This window comes from Geotrypetes seraphini, chromosome 4 (genome assembly GCF_902459505.1).
Source record: "Geotrypetes seraphini chromosome 4, aGeoSer1.1, whole genome shotgun sequence".
Lineage (NCBI taxonomy): Eukaryota > Metazoa > Chordata > Amphibia > Gymnophiona > Dermophiidae > Geotrypetes > Geotrypetes seraphini.
This window is the reverse complement of record NC_047087.1, coordinates 126,519,882-126,539,364: the sequence shown is the minus strand read 5'-3', so window position 1 is coordinate 126,539,364 and position 19,483 is coordinate 126,519,882. Positions and strand designations below refer to the sequence as shown.

Here is a 19,483-nt window from a genome sequence, read left to right as displayed (position 1 = left end):
TCCTACCTTTGGTTGTCTGGTTCTTTCTTTCTTTCCTACCTGAGCCCCAACAATTGTCTCCCCCCCCCCCCCCACACTCAATGCCTTCCAGCCTTTGTCCTCTTCCCCCCCCCTTTGTCTGGTGATTTCTTTCTTTCTTTCTTTACTTCCTCAGGCCCAATTGTCCCTTCCTCCCTCCTTCCCCTCACTGCCTTCCAGCCTTTGTCCTCTTCCTTCCCCATTGTCTGGTGATTTTTTTCTTTCTTTCCTTTCTCAGGCCCAACAAATGTCCCTTCCTTCCTCCCTCCTATGTTCCCCTCACTGCCTTCCAGCCTTTGTCCTCTTCCCTCCCCCAACTCAGACCCAACAATTATCCCTTCCGCCTATGTTCCCCTCACTGCCTTCCAGCCTTTATCCTCTTCCGCCCCCTCCGAGCCTGCTCGCCCGCTCGCTGGATTTAATTACCTCCCGCTGCTGCTGCTGTGAGGACACATCAACGAAGCAGCAACGGCGGGGAGGGGGAGACTCCTGGCTCAGCAGCGGGTCGAGGGACAAGCAGGGAGCCGGCACAGAATGAATCGCTGGGAAGGGCCAGGCGGGTGCCGCAATTGCACACCTACGGCTCAGAAGCCTTATCCCCGATGTCAATTCTGACGTCGGACTAAACATACGAGCCAGTCAATGACTGGCCCGGACCTTCTCTCTGACATCAGAATTGATGTTGGAGGTAAGGTTTCTGGGCCGGCGGCGTGCAATCGCTGCACCCACCTGGCCTTTCCCTTCCTCTACTTATGGTGGCATTGAGAGACCAGGAGCAGCAGCAGTGGGCGGCGGTCTAAATAAGGTAACGGGCGGGGGGCAGGGGTTGGGTATTCGCTCCATAGGACGCACCCTTTTTTCCACCCACTTTTGGGGAGAGCACCTCAGTTGCAGTGACATAATGATGGGGGCAGAAGGACCATTACCCTTGAGTATTGGTCTGAGTTTTGTGTTGGAGACCTTGGGGCATCAGAAAGGGGTAAGCCACATAAGCCCACCTAACCAATACAAATTTAAACACAGCTCCCTCCCTACCTTCTATTATAGTTCCTTCAGTGGCAGCAAAGGCAAATATAAAAGAAAGTAAAGGAACACTGTGGCCTAAATTCTATAACCAGCGCCTAATGTTAGGCACCTATTTTGGAGGTGTCCACCTAGATAGGTGCCAATCTAAATTGAATAACAAGCTCAATGAAGCTTTTTAATCAGCACTAATTGAAATTTAGACACCTATCAAGAAAGAGTGATTCTTTAACAAAATGCTTCTAAAAATTTAGGCAGCCTTCAAAAAAATAGGCACTATGCATGTTAGGCGTGGGCGTGGCTTTGTGTTAGGCGCCTTGTTACAGAATCGCTGCTCTTAAGCGTGCTTAAGTGCTCACATGAGCGCCTAACTTTTAATTGTGCCTAGAGCTGGTCTATTTATTGGGCACCTCCAAAATAGGTGCTGCTCTGCGTGATTCACTAAACAGCACCCAATTTTACTTGCATCGCGCTGAACTGTGCCTAATTTGGCGCCTAACTTTTGGGCGCTTCTTATAGAATTTGCCCCTGTGTTTTCAAAGTTCCTGGTACCTGATATTCCCATTGCAACAGAAAGTAGCAATAGAAGGGAGCGGAACACATCAGGATATTTGAGGGCTCAGAAACACCAAAGCTCTTCAGTTTCCTTTTTTCATATCTGCTACAGTGAACTAAAGGTACTGTAGCAGGATGGAGGAATGGAGGTGGAGGGCAAATACTGAACAAGAGGTATAGGGAGGAAAGGGAGAGAGAGATACTGACTATGTTTGGAGGGCTAAGGAAGAGGGTGGATGCTGGATTGTGTGGTGGAGCACACAAGAGAAAGGAGAAATGCAGAATATTGGGGGTGAAGTAGAGAATAGAGAGACAGAGAGGAGATGCTGGAGAGAATAGGGAGATAGAGAGGAGATGCTGGACACGGGGATAGGGGAGTTGGAAAGACAAAGAAAAATTGCAGACAAATGTACAAGGATGCAGGCTAAATTTATTATGTCAAAACTATGGATGCGGTTAACAAACCAAGGGACCCGACACGGTCCATGTTGCGGTTAACACACCTTCATCAGGGATCCTAATAAACCAAGATGGCAATAACTTAGAATAAGCATAAAAATGATAAAATATAAATACATATATATATGTGAGTGCATGGACATATAAAAATGGTGTGTGTACAAAATTATCACCAAGCAAGGAGAAATGAAATGCTGGACTTGGGGTTTGTGAGAAATAGACAAAGGGTAGACTCTAGACATGGGAGGAGAAGAAAAGAGAAAGTGATGGGGAGTTGAAGATGGGTCTGATGTTTGGGTCATCAGGGACAACTATAGGGGAAGGACTAGAAGAAGACAGGAGGGTAAATAGAAAATGGATAGGGAAACCTAGAAAGAGGGTTAAGAGAAGAGAGAAAACCAGAAAACCAAGATGGGACTAATATGGCTAGGAAAATTAAAATGTCCAGACAACAAAAAGGTAGAAAAATACATTTTATTTTGAAATAATAAATTGGAATCTGGTGTCGTTGTGTTTTGGATAACACAGGCCAACAAAAAACATTTTTTTCTTGATGCTCCTATTCTTGGGGTTAATTGGGGGTGCTGATTCAGAAAATTGCATTGAACAGACTGCATCAGCTCTAGTTTCTGAGATATGGTGGTGGCTACACAAAGTATCCTTGTTTTTTTATGCCTATTCTCCTAGTTTGTTCAAGTCCCAAGAATTGCAAGGGGACTTGAACAAACTAGGGGAATGGGCGACAAGATGGCAGATGAAGTTCAACGTTGAGAAATGTAAAGTATTACATGTGGGAAACAGAAACCCGAGGTACACTATACGATGGGAGGGATGTTATTAAATGAGAGTACCCAAAAAATGGGACTTGGGGGTAATGGTGGACATGACAATGAAGCTGACAGCACAGTGCGCAGCGGCCGCTAAGAAGGCAAACAGAATGCTAGGCATAATCAAGAAGGGTATTACAACCAGAACGAAAGAAGTTATCCTGCCATTGTATCGGGCGATAGTATGTCCGCATCTGGAATACTGCGTCCAATATTGGTTGCCATACCTTAAGAAGGACATGGCGTTACTCGAGAGGGTTCAGAGGAGAGCGACGCGTCTGATAAAGGGGTTGGAAAACCTTTCATACGCTGAGAGATTGGAGAAACTGGGTCTCTTTTCCCTGGAGAAGAGGAGACTTAGAGGGGATATGATAGAGACTTATAAGATCATGAAGGGCATAGAGAGAGTAGAGAGGGACAGATTCTTCAAACTTTCAAATAATAAAAGAACAAGAGGGCATTCAGAAAAGTTGAAAGGGGGAAAGGGGACAGATTCAAAATGAATGCTAGGAAGTTCTTCTTTACCCAACGTGTGGTGGACTCCTGGAATGCGCTTCCAGAGAGCGTAATAGGGCAGAGTACGGTATTGGGGTTCAAGAAAGGATTGGACAATCCTGCTGGAAAAGAGGATAGAGGGGTATAGATAGAGGATTACTGCACAGGTCCTGGACCTGTTGGACCGCCGCGTGAGCGGACTGCTGGGCACGATGGACCTCAGGTCTGACCCAGCAGAGGCATTGCTTATGTTCTTATGGGACAGTGGAACCAAACATGGGCAAAAAAAGATTGGCCTCCAAGAGAATATGTGGTGGTTGGAGGACAAAATGTAATCAATGAATCTTTGGTAGCATGAGATAGAATCATACTGCCATAGGATGAAGTTAAGAGGTGATAGGCTCAGGAGTAATCTAAGGAAATTTTTTATTACAGAAAGGGTGGTAGATGTGTGGAACAGTCTCCTGGTAGAGATGATAGAGACAGAGACTGTCTGATTTCAAGAAAGCTTGGGATAGAGAGAGGAAGTGATAATGGTTATTGCGGATGGGCAGACTTATCTGCCATCATGTTTCTATGCCACCATTACATATAAAGCTAGGCCTGATGAAACAATTTGTAAAGGGTTTGAATAAAGACGGTTCATGCATTGAATATGTGGAGGGGCATAATCAAAAGAAACGTCTAAATCCGATTTGGACTTAGGGTGCTAGTCGCCCAAAGTCAGCAGCGTCCAAGTCCATTCTCGAAAAATATATCCCTCCAATTTTTTTTTTTAATTGACTATTTCTACATCCAGCTGCTTGATCGTCCAGACTGCTAGTACGTCTATCTTTATACTACATTTTCATCCAAAAATTTGTCCAAGTCCCAAATGTATATTTTGTATGTTTATTGTTCCTTGCCTAGATTTGTAGATAGGTGGATTATAAATTATTTTAAATAAATAAATAAATCTCAATCTCCCATCACTGTGCAGACATTCTAGCCATTGAGCTTTGTTACCCTGATACAATACAGAGCTCTCATATCAAAGCAAATAATTCTACTCCAGATTCTATCAGATTAAAAAAAGAAAAGCTTCAGACCTATTCTCAGTCTTTGTGAGCTCAAGCTCCACCTCAAGAAAGAAAATTTCAAAATGAAGGGGATAGGATTTGATATAGCGTTTTTCTGTGGTTACAATCAAAGCAGTTTACATGTTATATACAGGTACTTATTTTGTATCTGGAGCAATGAAGGGCTAAGTGACTTGCTCAGAGTCACAAGGAGCTACTGCAGTGGGGATTAAACCTGATTCCCCTGGGTCTCAGGCTATTGCACTAATCATTAGGTTACTCCTCTACTTGCTACAATATTTCTGTTCATCACTCACAATGACTGGCTAGCCTATATGCACATCCTGAGTCAACTCTGCCATTGACAATTTCTGCACTTTGAATTCTTCTACCATCACAACCAGTACCGGTAATATGTACTCCCATTTGTCTCCTGTCTGCTCCCAGAGTATTCATAAAGCCCTGGATTTGGCAAGCTCCCAAGATGTGTGTGTAACTTAATTGGCTAACAAACTGTTAACTATCAATAATTGGCTAACAACCAATTATTGACATTAATTAGCACATATTTGGATTGTGCACTAATCTGGTTATGCACCATTCTATAATGCTGGGCATCTAAACCCCATAGTGTGCAACCCAAAAAGGGGCATAACCATAGGAAGGGCATGGGCAGGTCCAAAAAGTTGCACACAGTGTTATAGAATAATGGGTCAAAGCACCCAGCTTGGGTACTAGGATCTGCACCAGGTTTCGCAAGTGAAGTCTGGTGCCCTTTATAGAATAGTGATTAAATATAAATGGATAAATGAAGGCAGGTAAAGACCATATGGCCTATCTAGTCTGCCTAACTATGCCATCTACTATCTCCTCTTCTCCCTTAGAGATCCAACGTACTTGTTAATTACATTACATTAGGGATTTCTATTCCGCTATTACCTTGCGGTTCAAGGCGGATTACAAATGGATTGTCCGGAGATTAGAAGTATTTAGGGAGTAGTTTGTACATTTCTTTGAGTTGCTAAGGATTACATCTGAGTTGTCATGATATTGGAGGTACATATATAGTAGTTGCAGGTGATGCTTGGCAGAGCAGAGTCGAGGGGAAGAGGCGAGAGGTAGCTCCGCCAACCCCTGATGTCACCAGCCGATCTCGCCCATAAAAGGGGAGGCGCCAACGGCGAAGATGTCACTGGGGCCAGCATTGGGATTGCAGCAGGTAGCTGGGAGGGCTGAACCAAGCACGTGGCAGTGAGGAGAGAGGAAGGAGTAAAACAGAGCGGAGGAGCAGTGAGAGATCTGATCGGAGATAGGAGCAGAGCGGAGGAAGCAGTGAGCAGAGCGGGAGTGCAGAGAGAGATTGCAAAGGCGGAGAGCAAGGAGAAGAAGAGCAGAGGTGGAACGGGCAGAGTAGAGTCGAGGGGAAGAGGCGAGAGGTAGCTCTGCCTACCCCCGACATCACCAGCCGATCTCTCCCATAAAAGGGGAGGAGCCAACGGCGCGCAGCCATTCGGCAAGGGCGCTCGCCGTAGCGAAAGCGCCTTTGCGAAGGGCCTCAAGAAGGGCCTCTAAAAGGGCCGAATCTGCAACTTTAAGAGCTCCGGAAAACCGCCAAGGTAAGGACCCAACTTACAACAGGGCGGAATAAGACCAACAGGCACACACAACTAACTAATTAATTCTCATACTATATCCTAAACTTTCCATCTATTTTTAATTCTCCTAACAGGCAGTCCTTTCTAGCTCACTAACAAGCGGGCAATCCTCTCTAATTATATATCTCTAATTATATATCCTCTTTAATTTCATAGCAGGCAGACCTTCTCAGACACCCTAACCTTTCAAACTCTCAAACTAACAGGCAGACTTGTCTTACAGAATCTCAACCAGGCAGCCTTTTCTTTAAAACTCTCAAACAGGCAGACTTTTCTTTCAAACTCTCAAACTAACAGGCAGACTTCTTCAACTAACTAACAAGCAGGCATACCTAAATAACAACTTGAAAATGGCAGGGAGAACAAGAAGCACCAGGACTGCAATCAAGACCAGCATTCCATTCACCGAAGGGATCCAGGGGATGGCCACTGCCTATGTACAGACGGAAGATGACCCTGTGCAGATCGAGGCCATCCCCCTGCAATACACTACAGTCTCTACGCAGACAGAGGAGGTGAGCCAGCTAGACGGAGACATCTTACAGGAACTGAGGAGCCTAAGGGAGGAGGTGAAGCGCTTGAGAAGCATCAGAGAGGATGAGGCCTTCATCAACAGAGTTGTACAGGAGATGTCCCAAATCACTGAGCAGGTGCATGACTCCAAATCACTGAGCAGGTGCATGACAAGTCCATCCTCGTGACGCCCAAACTGTCAGCTTTGAAACCAACGATTGGGGTACAGGAAATGGCTGCAGATGCAGACTCCTGGCAGGGTGACCTCCTCCACAGGCAAGCACAGAAGTCCCCCCCCCTTTCTCAGTTTCTTCTTCTTCTTTTTCTCTCAAACAGGGCAGCTTTATATCAACCCCACAAATCACCCTGAGGAACAGATTCCAGATCTTACAGGAAAGGACTGCCAATGAGGTACAGGAAGAAGTCCAACACATGGCTCCAATTCCAGGGACAACTGATCGGCTCCCCCCGAAGCAGCGCAGAGGGGCACCGAGGGACCAATCTGCAGACCGGATATACAATTGAGGGAGGTTTGCTGTCTGCCTGGAGCCAGAATCCGTGATGTCACCACCTGTCTAGATAGACTTCACAAGCCCCAGGACCACTTCCCCATGCTTCTCATCCATGTCGGAACGAACGACACTGCCAGGAACACCCCGGAGAGCATACCCAAAGACTTTGGAGCCCTGGGTGAGAAGCTGAGGCAGATGGGAGCGCAGGTGGTCTTCTCAATCCTCCCAGTAAGAGGCAAGGGCAGAGCCAGGGAGGAGCGTATCCAGAGAACTAACGAGTGGTTGCAAGGATGGTGCAAGGAGATGAACTTTGGATTCCTTAACCATGGAGAGGCACTGCAGGGACTTCAGGGTCCAGACGCACTCCACCTGACCAGAAGAAGTAAGAATGTCTTCGGACATCGACTAGCCCGTCTACTTCGTAGGGCTTTAAACTAGGTAAGTTGGGGGAGGGTACCAACTCACATTCCAGAGCAGTAAGTAACTATCTTTAAGAGGTGAGTCGCAACTCTGAGTCAGAGGTAAGTACACACACTGAAAACAATACTTTAGGAGTCACACTAACCCAGGCGGGAAACTCTACACAGGAACTGAGCAAACACAAGATATGGAGGGCTATGTATGTTAATGCACATAGCTTGGGCAATAAAATTATGGATTTAGAAACAGAAATAATGAACGCCGACCTAGACATAGTGGCGATATCCGAGTCTTGGTTCACGGACTCACATGGGTGGGATATGGTTATACCGGGTTACAACATACTTCGTCGAAACAGGGAGGGCAAGTTAGGAGGAGGGGTAGCACTATACACTAAAGAAGACATCAAAACTACCAATATCACAGATGTCAAGTAAACCGGGGAATCCCTCTGGGTGAACCTGGCGAGAGGAAACGAAAAATGCCTGTACCTTGGTGTGGTATACAGACCTCCAAGACAGCAGGAAGGCAAGGATATGGAATTAATCGAAGACATAGAGAACATCACTTTGCGTGGGGACACAGTACTATTGGGCGACTTCAATATGCCCAATGCAGATTGGAACGCACATTCCACGACAACCAGCGGCAGCAGAAGGTTATTAACCTCCATAAAAGGAGCACGACTCAAACAATTGGTATTGGAGCCCACTAGGGACCAGGCGATACTGGACCTAGTACTCACCAACGGAGAAAGCGTATCGGAAGTTTCGGTAGGTGATACGCTGGGCTCCAGCGACCACAACATGGTATGGTTCAACCTCAGGAAAGGTTTCACCAGATCAAACACAACAACATAGGTCCTCAACTTTCGGGGCACTAACTTCAAACGCATGGGAGACTTCGTCCATCGGGCGCTGCAAAATCAAGCTGAAGCTGATAGTGTAGAGGCTATGTGGTCATCCCTGAAATCTACCCTACACGAAGCAACAAAACGCTATATAAAAACAGTAAGCAAATGACAGAGGAATAATAGACCCCAGTGGTTCACTACAGAAATCTCGGACCTCGTTAAAAACAAGAAAAAAGCATTTATTTCCTACAAACAATCAGGAAAAGGAGAGGCAAAAGAAGATTATCTGGCCAGGTCTAAAGCTGTCAAAACGGCAGTCAGAGAGGCCAAGCTTCGTATAGAAGAGAATCTAGCAAAGGACATTAAGAAGGGGGACAAATCCTTCTTCAGGTACATCAGTGATAGAAAAAGGAACACAGATGGGATAGTTCGCCTTAGGAAAGCAGACAGGAATTACGCAGAATCGGATTCCGATAAAGCCGAACTACTAAATGAATACTTCTGCTCAGTCTTTACCTGCGAGGCGTCGGGGTCCGGTCCTCGATTGCAAGCAAGGCAAAGCTCGGAAGACCCGTTTATGAATTTCGAGTTTACATCCAGCAGCGTCTACTGCGAACTATCAAGACTCAAAGTGAACAAAGCCATTGGACAGGACAATCTACACCCCAGGGTGCTTAGAGAACTATGCGATGTCCTGGCAGAGCCGTTATCTGTGCTCTTCAACCTCTCCCTGAGTACGGGAAACCAGCTAATGTCATCAAACTCCACAAAAAGGGCTGCAGGACAGAGGCTGCGAATTACAGACTGGTGAGTCTCACATCCATAGTGACTAAACTCATGGAAACACTAATTAAGCATAAATTAGATACGATCCTGGACGAGGAGAACCTACAGGATTCCCGCCAACATGGATTTACCAAGAGAAGGTCCTGCCAATCCAATCTGATTAGCTTTTTGACTGGGTAACAAGAAAGCTGGATGCGGGGGAGTCCCTAGACGTCGTGTACTTGGACTTCAGTAAAGCTTTTGATAGCGTCCCACATCGCAGGTTATTGAGCAAGATGAAATCGATGGGTTTGGGAGAAACATTAACTTCATGGGTCAAGGATTGGCTAAGCGGTAGACTTCAGAGAGTGGTGGTAAACGGTACCCCTTCCATAACATCGGAGGTGACCAGTGGAGTGCCGCAGGGCTCGGTCTTGGGCCCAATCCTTTTTAACATATTCGTAGGAGACCTGACTCAGGGGCTTCAAGGTAAAATCACATTGTTTGCCGATGACGCCAAACTACGCAACGTAATAAGTGAGAACACTATGCCCGACAGTATGACGCAGGACCTACTTCTATTGGAACATTGGTCCTCGACTTGGCAGCTAGGCTTCAATGCTAAAAAACGTAAGGTCATGCACCTTGGCAGCAGGAATCCATGCAGAAGTTACACACTAAATGGTGAGACCTTAGCTAGGACTAAGGCAGAACGTGACTTGGGGGTGATCATTAGCAAAGACATGGAAACTGCCAGTCAAGTGGAGAAAGCTTCATCAAAGGCAAGACAAATGATAGGTTGTATCCGTAGAAGTTTTGTCAGCCGGAAGCCCAAAGTCATAATGCCGTTGTACAGATCTATGGTGAGGCCTCATCTGGAATATTGTGTACAATTCTGGAGACCACATTACCAAAAAGATGTGCTGAGAGTTGAGTCGGTTTAACGAATGGCCACCATAATGGTCTCGAGGCTCAAAAATCTCCCGTATGAGGAAAGGCTGAATAAATTGCAGCTATACTCACTCGAGGAACATAGAGAGAGAGGAAACATGATTGAGACGTTTAAATATATCACGGGCCCTATCGAGGTGGAAGATGATATCTTCTTGCTTAAAGGACCCTCGGCCACAAGAGGGCATCCGCTGAAAATCAGGGGTGGGAAATTTCATGGCAACACCAGGAAGTATTTCTTCACCGAAAGGGTGGTTGATCATTGGAATGAACTTCCGCTTGAGGTGATTGAGGCCAACAGCGTGACAGATTTTAAAAGGAAATGGGATACACATGTGGGATCTCTAGGGGGTAAAATCAAGGGGGGTGGGTCATTAGAGTGGGCAGACTTGATGGGCTATGGCCCTTTTCTGCCGTCATCTTCTATGTTTCTATGTGTTAGTTCAGTTTTTTGTGTTTTTTGAATAGAAGGGTTTTTATTTCTTTCTTGAAGGTTTTGTAGTCTGAGGTCTTGGTCAATAGGTTGTAGAGTTGTTGGTCAAGTGTTGCAGCTCAAGTGGCTAGGAGGTTGTTGTACAGTTTTTTTCTTTTGACGTTTTTGGTTGGAGGGTATGTGAATGGTGCGTGGGTTCTCTAATGTCTGGTTGAGGTGGATTGAACTAGTCGATTGTTCCAATAGGCTGGGCTGTCTCTGTTTATTGCTTTAAATCAGTGGTCTCAAACACGCGGCCCCCCAGGGACTATTTTGCGGCCCTCGATCTGTCCTCTCCACTTCACAAGTTTTCCGATTGTGGAGAGGACAATTGCGTAGAGACCACGACTGCTGTAATTGGACTTGCAGAAGTCTCTCTGGAGGGAATGTCGGCAAATGGCTCGTGGCTCGCCTAAAGCAGGGGTCCCCAATCTGCTTCCCTTCCCGTCTCACTGCCCTCCCTCAAGCCACTGCAATCAGGGAACAGGCCAGTGCCGAGGTCTTAGCTCTCCCTGCTTATCTTCCACAGCTCGGAGCCGACCAATTCTCGCCACCCGATGTCAATTCTAACGTCGGGAAGGAAGTTCCGGACCAGCCAATCACTGCCTAGCTGGCCCGGAACTTTCTCTCTGACATTAGAATTGATGTCGGGTGGCGAGAATTGGTCGGCCCCGCGCTGGGGAAGATAAGCAGGGAGAGCTAAGACTTAGGTGCTGGCCTGTTCCCCGATTGTGGCGGTGGCGACCTGTTCCCCCAATAGTGGTGGCTTGGGGGAGGGCAGGGAGAAATAAAGAAAGAAAGAGGGGGGACAGGGAGACAGAAAGAAAGAAGGGAGACGGGACACAGACATAAAGGGGCATGGAGAGAGAAAGATAGAAAGAAAGGGCAGGCATGGAGAAAGAAAGAAAGAAAGGGGGCACGGAGAGAGAGAGAAAGACAGACATATAGAAAGAAAGGGGGCATGGAGAGAGAGAGAGAAAGAAAGAAAGAAGGGGGCAGGGTGAAAGAAATAAAAAGTTGGGGGAGGGAAGGAGACAGATGCCAGACCAGGGGAAAAAGAAGGAAGGAAGGAACGAGGGAGGGAGAGAAAGGAAAGAAAGAAATGTCAGACCATGGAAATAGGGACAGAATAAGAGAGAGATAGAAGGGAAGGTAAGACATTAAACTTTAAATGTGAGGTCTGCAGAAAAAATAGGGTACTTGGAGGACCGCAGAAAAAATAGTTAATGACAATTTTGCATAAGGTAAAACTCTTTATAGTTTATAAATCTTTCCTTTAACTGTTAAATTTCTTTAATAAGGCATTAACTATTTTTTCTGCGGCCCTCCAAGTACCTACAAATCCAAAATGTGGCCCCACTAAGGGTTTGAGTTTGAGACCACTGCTTTAAATAGTAGGCAGTAAAATTTGAAGTGTATTCTCGCTTATATTGGGAGCCAATGTGAGTCATGGTATACCTCTGTGATGTGGTCGAATTTCTTCAGTGAGTAGATCAGTCTTAGGGCTGTGTTTTGTATTGTTTGCAGTTGTTTTATTATGGTTGCTGTGCATGGGAGATATAGTATGTTGCTGTAGTCTATTAGACCTAGGATTAGGGATTGTACCAAGAGTTGGAATTGTTTTCTGTGCCTCAGGTTTCTCATGACTGTGAATGATTTTTTTTATTGTTTTGTTGATTTGTGGCTGCATTGTACAGCCTCTGTCTATTAGCACTCCCAGGAGTTTTAGAGTGGGTTGGAAGTGGTATGTTGTAGAGTTTATGACAAGGTTTGTTATGGTTGGGGTTTTGTTATTTTTGAGTAGGATGAAGTTTGTTTTGTCCGGATTTAGTTTTAGTTTGTGGTCTTTCATCCATGTTGCTATTGTTTCAAGTGTTCTGTGTATCGTATCTGCCATGGATGGTGCTGGTTGGTCAAACGGAAGGAGAATGGTGATGTCGTCGGCATAACTGTGGGAGGTTAGACCTTGTTTGTCTAGGTAGGAGCCGAGGGAGGCAATGTATAGGTTGAAGATTGTGGGTAAAAGAGGTGATCCTTGGGGTACTCTGCAGGGGTTAGACCATGGCTCAGATTTTTCTTTGTTTGTTTTAACTCTGTATGTTCTGGATTGTACAATCCTTTAAACCATGATAGTACCTTTCCATTGATTCCTATTGAGTCCAGTATTTGTAGAAGGATGTTATGGTCTACTAGGTCAAAGGCTGCGGAGAGATCTAGTTGGATAATTAGCATTTTTTTGCCTGTGCTGAGGTGTTGTCTGGCAGTGTCCATGAGTGAGCCTAGTAGGGTCTCAGTGCTGTGGTTAGTTCTGAAGCCTGATTGTGTTGGGTGGTTGGTCTATTTCTCCTTTGGGATCTTTCAGGATTGGAGTGATGATGATTTTGCTGAGGTCTTATGGGAAAAGGTCAGTTAGTAGGGTTTGTATCTATTGCAAGAGTAGGGTGCGAAATAGTGTACTGGAGGCCTTCAATAGGTATGGGGGGGGGGGGCAGTGGTTGAGTTTGTAAGTTGTGTGGCTGTATTTGTTGTAGAGTTTGTTGAAGTCTAACCATGATATTGGTGAGAAGTGGCACCATGTTCTGTCTGCTGCAACTTCTTCTTCTTCTGTGGAGGGTGTTGTGATCTCTTCTAGGTGCATAGATGTTCCATTGAAGGTGGATCTTATGGATGCGATTTTGTCTTTGAAGAATGTTGCTAAGAGGTTGGCTATGGGTGTGGGGGTGTTGTTGCTTGTCAGGTAGGGTTTGATGTCTGTGAGTTCTTTTAGTAGTTGGAATAGTTTTATTGTGTTTTGAGATTCTTCTCCTATTTGCTTTGTGTAGTATGTTTTTCTTTTAATTTTTGTTTGTAGTTTTGGTTCAGTTTTCTCCATGTTGTTTTTGTGGAGTCTTGACTGTTTTTCTTCCATTTTCTTTCTAGTTGTCTGCATTGTCTTTTTAGTAGGAGTAGTTCATTGTCGAACCATTTGTCAGATTTTCTATGGATTTTGGTTTTGGTCTGTTCTGGAGCTAGCTCATCTAGGGTTGCTGAACTTAGCTGGCTCCATTGTGTGATAAAGTTTTTGGGGTTATAGTTTTGGTTTATGGCGTATGTTTTTGTCCAGAATCTGGTGGGGTCGATGTGCTTACGTGAGATGTAGGTTATTTTTATGTGTTTGGTTTGTTTTTGTTGTTGGTCCAGTTGACATTGAAGGAGTATGTATAGTGGTCTGACCAGAGGGAGCGATACCAGTTTCCATTTGATGTGTGAATTTCTGGTTGTGTGGGTTGTTGGGATATGTAGGCTGCAATGTCAAGTTGGTGGCCTTTTTCATGAGTTGTTTTAGGTCTAATAACTTGTATGTTAAGGCCTCAAGGTAAAATAGTAAGATTTCTACTTGTTTGGAGGCTTGGTTTTTGAGGTGGAGGTTTAGGTCTCCTAGGATTAAGTTATAAATTGTCGTTAATGAGTTTCGGTAGATAAAATCTTCAAATTTTGGTTTTGCTGTGTTCCAGTTTCCTGGTGTTATATAGCAAACCATGCAGTTTAGGGTGCTTTTGAGTGAGGAGCCCCTGAGAGTTGACAGGCTAGTAAGTCCATGTATGGGGTAGTAATTTTGTTTTGTATTTTTAGGTCTATGGTGCTTTTGGCTATGATGGCAATTTCTCCTCTTTTGTTTTCTCTGCAGACCACTACCATTCAATCTCTCCCTAAATAAGGGGAAAGTTTCCCTGGACTGGAAATTAGCTAATGTCGTTCCTCTGCATAAAAAGGGTTGCAGGGCAGAGGCTGCGAATTATAGACCTGATGAGTCTCACATCAATAGTGTGCAAACTCATGGAAACACTAATTAAAAGCAAATTGGACACAATCTTGAATGAAGGGAATCTTCGGGTTCCCAGTCAGCATGGATTCACCAAGGGTAGGTCCTGCCAATCCAATCTCATCAGCTTCTTTGACTGGGTAACAAGAAAGTTGGACTTGGGAGAGTCTTTGGACGTTGTGTACCTGGACTTCAGTAAAGCTTTTGACAGTGTCCCACACCGCAGGCTGCTAAGCAAGATGGAATCGATGGGGTTAGGAGAGACACTAACTGCATGGGTCAATGATTGGCTGAGTGGCAGACTTCAGAGAGTGGTGGTTAATGGTACCCTCTCTAAAACATTGGAAGTGACCAGTGGAGTGCCGCAGGGCTCGGTCCTGGGTCCACTCCTTTTCAACATATTCATAGGGGATCTGACTCAAGGGGTTCAAGGTAAAATAACACTATTCGCCGATGACGCCAAATTATGTAATATAGTAAGGAATGCAGTTTACAGAATTATATGGCGCAGGACCTGCTTACATTGGAAAGTTGGTCCTCAACCTGGCAGCTAGGCTTCAATGCTAAGAAATGTAAGGTCATGCACCTCGGAAGCGGAAATCCATGCAGGACGTACTTCTTGAACGGAGAAACTTTAACTAGGACTTCAGCAGAACGAGATTTAGGAATAATCATCAGTGCAGACATGAAAACTGCCAATCAAGTGGAGAAGGCTTCATCTAAGGCAAGGCAGATATTGGGTTGTATCAATAGAAGTTTTGTCAGCCGAAAGCCTGAAGTCATAATGCCATTGTACAGGGCCATGGTGAGACCTCATCTGGAGTACTGTGTGCAATTCTGGAGGCCACATTACAGTAAAGATGTGCGCAGAATTGAATCAGTTCAGCGGACGGCCACCAGGATGATCTCGGGGCTCAAGGGGCTCTCGTATGAAGAGAGACTGAACAAATTGCAGCTCTACACTCTCGAGGAACTTAGGGAGAGGGGAGACATGATCGAAACATTTAAGTACCTCACGGGACGTGTCGAAGTGGAAGATGATATTTTCTTTCTCAAGGGACCCTCGGCCACAAGAGGGCACCCGCTCAAACTCAGGGGCGGAAAATTTCATGGCGACACCAGAAAGTATTTCTTCACAGAGAGAGTGGTTGATCATTGGAACAAGCTTCCACTGCAGGTGATCGAAGCAGACAGCGTGCCAGACCTTAAGAATAAATGGGATACCCATGTGGGATCCCTACGAGGGTCAAGATAAGGAAATTGGGTCATTAGGGCATAGACAGGGGGTGGGTAAGCAGAGTGGGCAGACTTGATGGGCTGTAGCCCTTTTCTGCCGTCATCTTCTATGTTTCTATTTTGTATCCTTTAGGGCAAACTTCTGTTATTCTGGGGTCTGTTTCAGCGGTAAGCCAGGCTTCAGTGAGAAAGAGGCAGTCCAGTTTTTCTCTTTCTATCCAGTTTTTTATGTGTTCGGGTTTTGAGCCTATGGCTATTATGTTTTAAGTATGCACATGTGAGATTGATGTAGTTTGTTGGTTTGCTGTGAGTTGTTTTCGGGTAGATGTCCCAAGCTTTCTTCAGTTCAGGTATACTTTTTATCTCCACCGCCATGGGAGGCCACTCTAAGCATTCATTACCCTTTCCATGAAAAAGTATTTTCTGAGGTTACTTTTGAGTCTGTCCCCTGCACATATATGCTACATAAGTATTTAAATATCTCTATCATATCTCCCCTCCAGCCTTTCTGCCAAGGTATACATATTGAGATCTTTAAGTCTATTCCTGTTTGCCTTATGACAAAGACCACCGACCATTTTAGTAGCCTTCCTCTGGACCAACTCCATCCTTTTTATATTTTTTTGAAGGTGCGATCTCCAGAATTTTACACAATATTCTAAATGAGATCTCACCAGAATCATATTTAGGGGCATCAATACCTCCTTTTTCCTACTGGCCATCTTTTCTAATGTTCATTTTTGAGCACCATTTATAGACCCCTCCTCCCCCCCCCCCCCCCCCCCCCCCCGCCAAGTATCTATCTGCCAATGACCCACCTTGTAAAGCAGTGCACTTTGTCTACCAGTATCTTTTTTTTTTTTTTTAGTTCAAATTGTTTATTGAAAATTTGGGGATGATAACAAACAGAAGAGATACAATCAACATGAAAGATGTCTGTACATACGAGCTATGTTACATAACAAGAAAATTAGCCTGCCTATTTAAACAGTTCAAACTAGATCATACAAAATGAGGCTAAATGTGGTATATAAAGAGGGAATGAAAATAAGAGAAAGAAAGAAAAGAGGATATTGAAAGAAAAGAGGAAACAAGTGGCAGGAGTGGTTGACTAGCTAGATTACATGTAACGATCCAAGAATTTCCATGGTGAAAGAGGAGGAGAAGAGCGTATTGACAGTCTAGCAATATAGCGTTTTTCAAAAACATATGATTCATATTTATTATAGAGACACAATGAGTTCCACCAGAAGGTGTAGTCTAGGAAAGAGGATGTTTTCCAGTTTTTAATAATATGCATAACAGCTGTTCCAAGCATGGCATCAATCAGCTTGGGAGGACAGTCAGAATGAGTAAAGCACGAGTGTTGAGAGTGAATAATGATGATATCAAAAGTTAGATCAGAGGTGCAGGACGTAATAGCTTTGATGGTAGTCCAGATGTGAGTCCAGAAGGGGTAGATATCTTTGCAGTGGAACAGCATATGGTCGATTGTACCATCAGCTTCAAGGCAATGCCAACATTTAGGGTCCGATTTGAGCTTGGCCTTCCACATACGAAAAGGATTCCAAACAGTATGCCACATAACGTAGAACATAGACATCAAGGGCCGATTTGTCGTTAACCATAGGAGCTCCCAGTCAATATCTTGTAAGGGCGTAGAAAGTATATTCTCCCAGTGTTTCATAGACTAGAAAAAAAAGTAGAAGTGATGATCTTGTAAAATGTGATAGAACATAGAGATAGCGTTTCCATTAGTGAGCACTAGCTTGCACCAACGTACAACAGAATTCAGGGGATGCTTTATCATCAAAATGTAGGGAAACATTGGATAATGTCGAAGTCAGGAGAAGCCATTGGGAATGGCAGTTGTGAAGTAATGGAAATTGAGTACATAGTGATGAAAAAGGTATGATCGAATCAGAGGTTATCAATTGTTCTACTGACTATATCCCAGCTTTTTGCCATTTTTTCCAACAAAAGGTTTTGCCATTACATTTGAGTTTCAAGTTGTTCCAAATAGACATATCAGATCTGTTATATATAGAAGTAGCAGCCGCAGCATCTAGGTGACGTAAAGCTTGTAGGGTTGCACTCAGTAAGGTATATTCTCGTAAATGTTTAGGAATATTTATAGTGGCAAAAAGAAAAATAGGGTATGGAGTACAAATGAAATGTTCCATCTTGAGCCTTGAGGGAGAATCGTGCGAGGGAGATTTTTGGAGCCAATAAGCACCATATTTGGCCAGTGAAGCAAGATGGTATAAATGAAAATCAGGAAGGTTCATTCCCCCATGAATTTTAAAGGCTTTCAATTTTGTGAGAGTGATTCGAGGTTTTTTTATTGTTCCAAATAAACTTAGAAAGTTTGATGTTAATCCACTGGAAAAGAGATTTTTTGCATTGAGAAGGAAGCATAGAAAGGATATAAGTGATTTGAGGTGCTAATGTCATCTTGATAGATGTAATTCTACCCCACCAGGATAGAAAGAGAGGGGATCATTTTGATGTTGATTGGGTTAGCGATCTTTTTATTTTAGAAACATTAAGGTTCATGATGAGGGAGGGATCTTTGTGAATTAATATACACAAATATTTAATAGCCTCTTTGACCATTTGAAAGGAAAGTGGGACAATTCAGAAAGGGTTATGAGATCATTCAAAGGAAAGATTTCCGATTTATCCCAATTTGCTAAATAGCCCGAAAGTAAGGAATATTCTGTGATTATGTCAATAAGAGCAGGTAGAGAATTAATAGGGTCTCGAATAAACAGAAGAATGTCATCAGCATAGGCTGCAAGTTTGATTTGTCTAGAAGAGGAAGGGATGAACTGAACGGAGGCACAATGCCGAATTGCAGCTAGAAGAGGCTCAAGGACCAAGTTAAACATAAAGGTGAAAGAGGACAACCCTGACGGGTACCTCTATGTAGGGAAAATCTTTTGGAAAGGGAATTATTAATCAAGATGTGTGAGGAGGGTTGCCAGTAAAGAGTTTTGATCCAATTGGTAAAATAGGAACCAAAGTTGTACCATCAAAGAACTTGCAGCAGGAAAGGCCATTCAACTTGGTCAAATGTCTTTTCAGCATCTATGGCCAGACCAATGTAGTGGTTTTTAATGAAACCAACTTGGTCTTTATGCATAAGAGAAGATATCACTTTGTTTAGTCTCAGGGAAAGAATTTTGGCCAAAATCTTATAATCCAGATTAAAAAGGGATATAGGTCTAAAGTTTTTAACAAGGGTGGGATCCCTATCTGGCTTTGGAAAGACTACAATGGTGGCATCAGTGAAATTGAATTGCTTTTCAGGTGTAGAAAGTTATAATAGTTAAGAAGGTGCGGGGCCAGAAGGGTATGAAATTTTTTTTAAAATTTGATAGTATATCCGTCAGATCCAGGCGCCTTATTATTAGCCAAGAATGAAATTGCAGTTTCAATTTCCAAAATAGAAATAGGAATGTCCAGCTCGGATCTAGAGGAGTCAGACAGTTGAGGGTGGTCAATTTGATCTAGAAAGGAATCAATATCTGAGTCAGATGAAGAGAGTTCTGATTGATAAAGGTCAGTATAAAATTGTTCAAATTGTGAGGAAATCAGATCTGGTGAGGTGACAATTTGACCAGTAGAAATTTTGATAGATGAAATGTATAGCTTCTTTGATTTTGTTTTAAGGTATCTAACCAGTGGCCTTACCATAATGTTGTCTCCCATATCGTGCCCTGAGGAGTGCAAGAACAAGTCTTGTCTAGCTTTATAAGAAAGAATTGAATTGTATTCATATTTAAGTTTTAGAATTTGATGATACGAGGTGGGATTATTCGTAGGATCAGACAAGTGAGATATCTCCAACTGCTTAATAAACTGTT

At 44.0% G+C, this 19,483-nt stretch overlaps 1 protein-coding gene across 7 annotated transcripts in view; it reads left to right on the top strand.

The window, feature by feature from the left end:
* CCDC181 (coiled-coil domain containing 181) overlaps nt 1-19,483 on the top strand; it is a 326,883-nt gene that overhangs the window by 202,095 nt on the left and 105,305 nt on the right. The window lies entirely within an intron of this gene.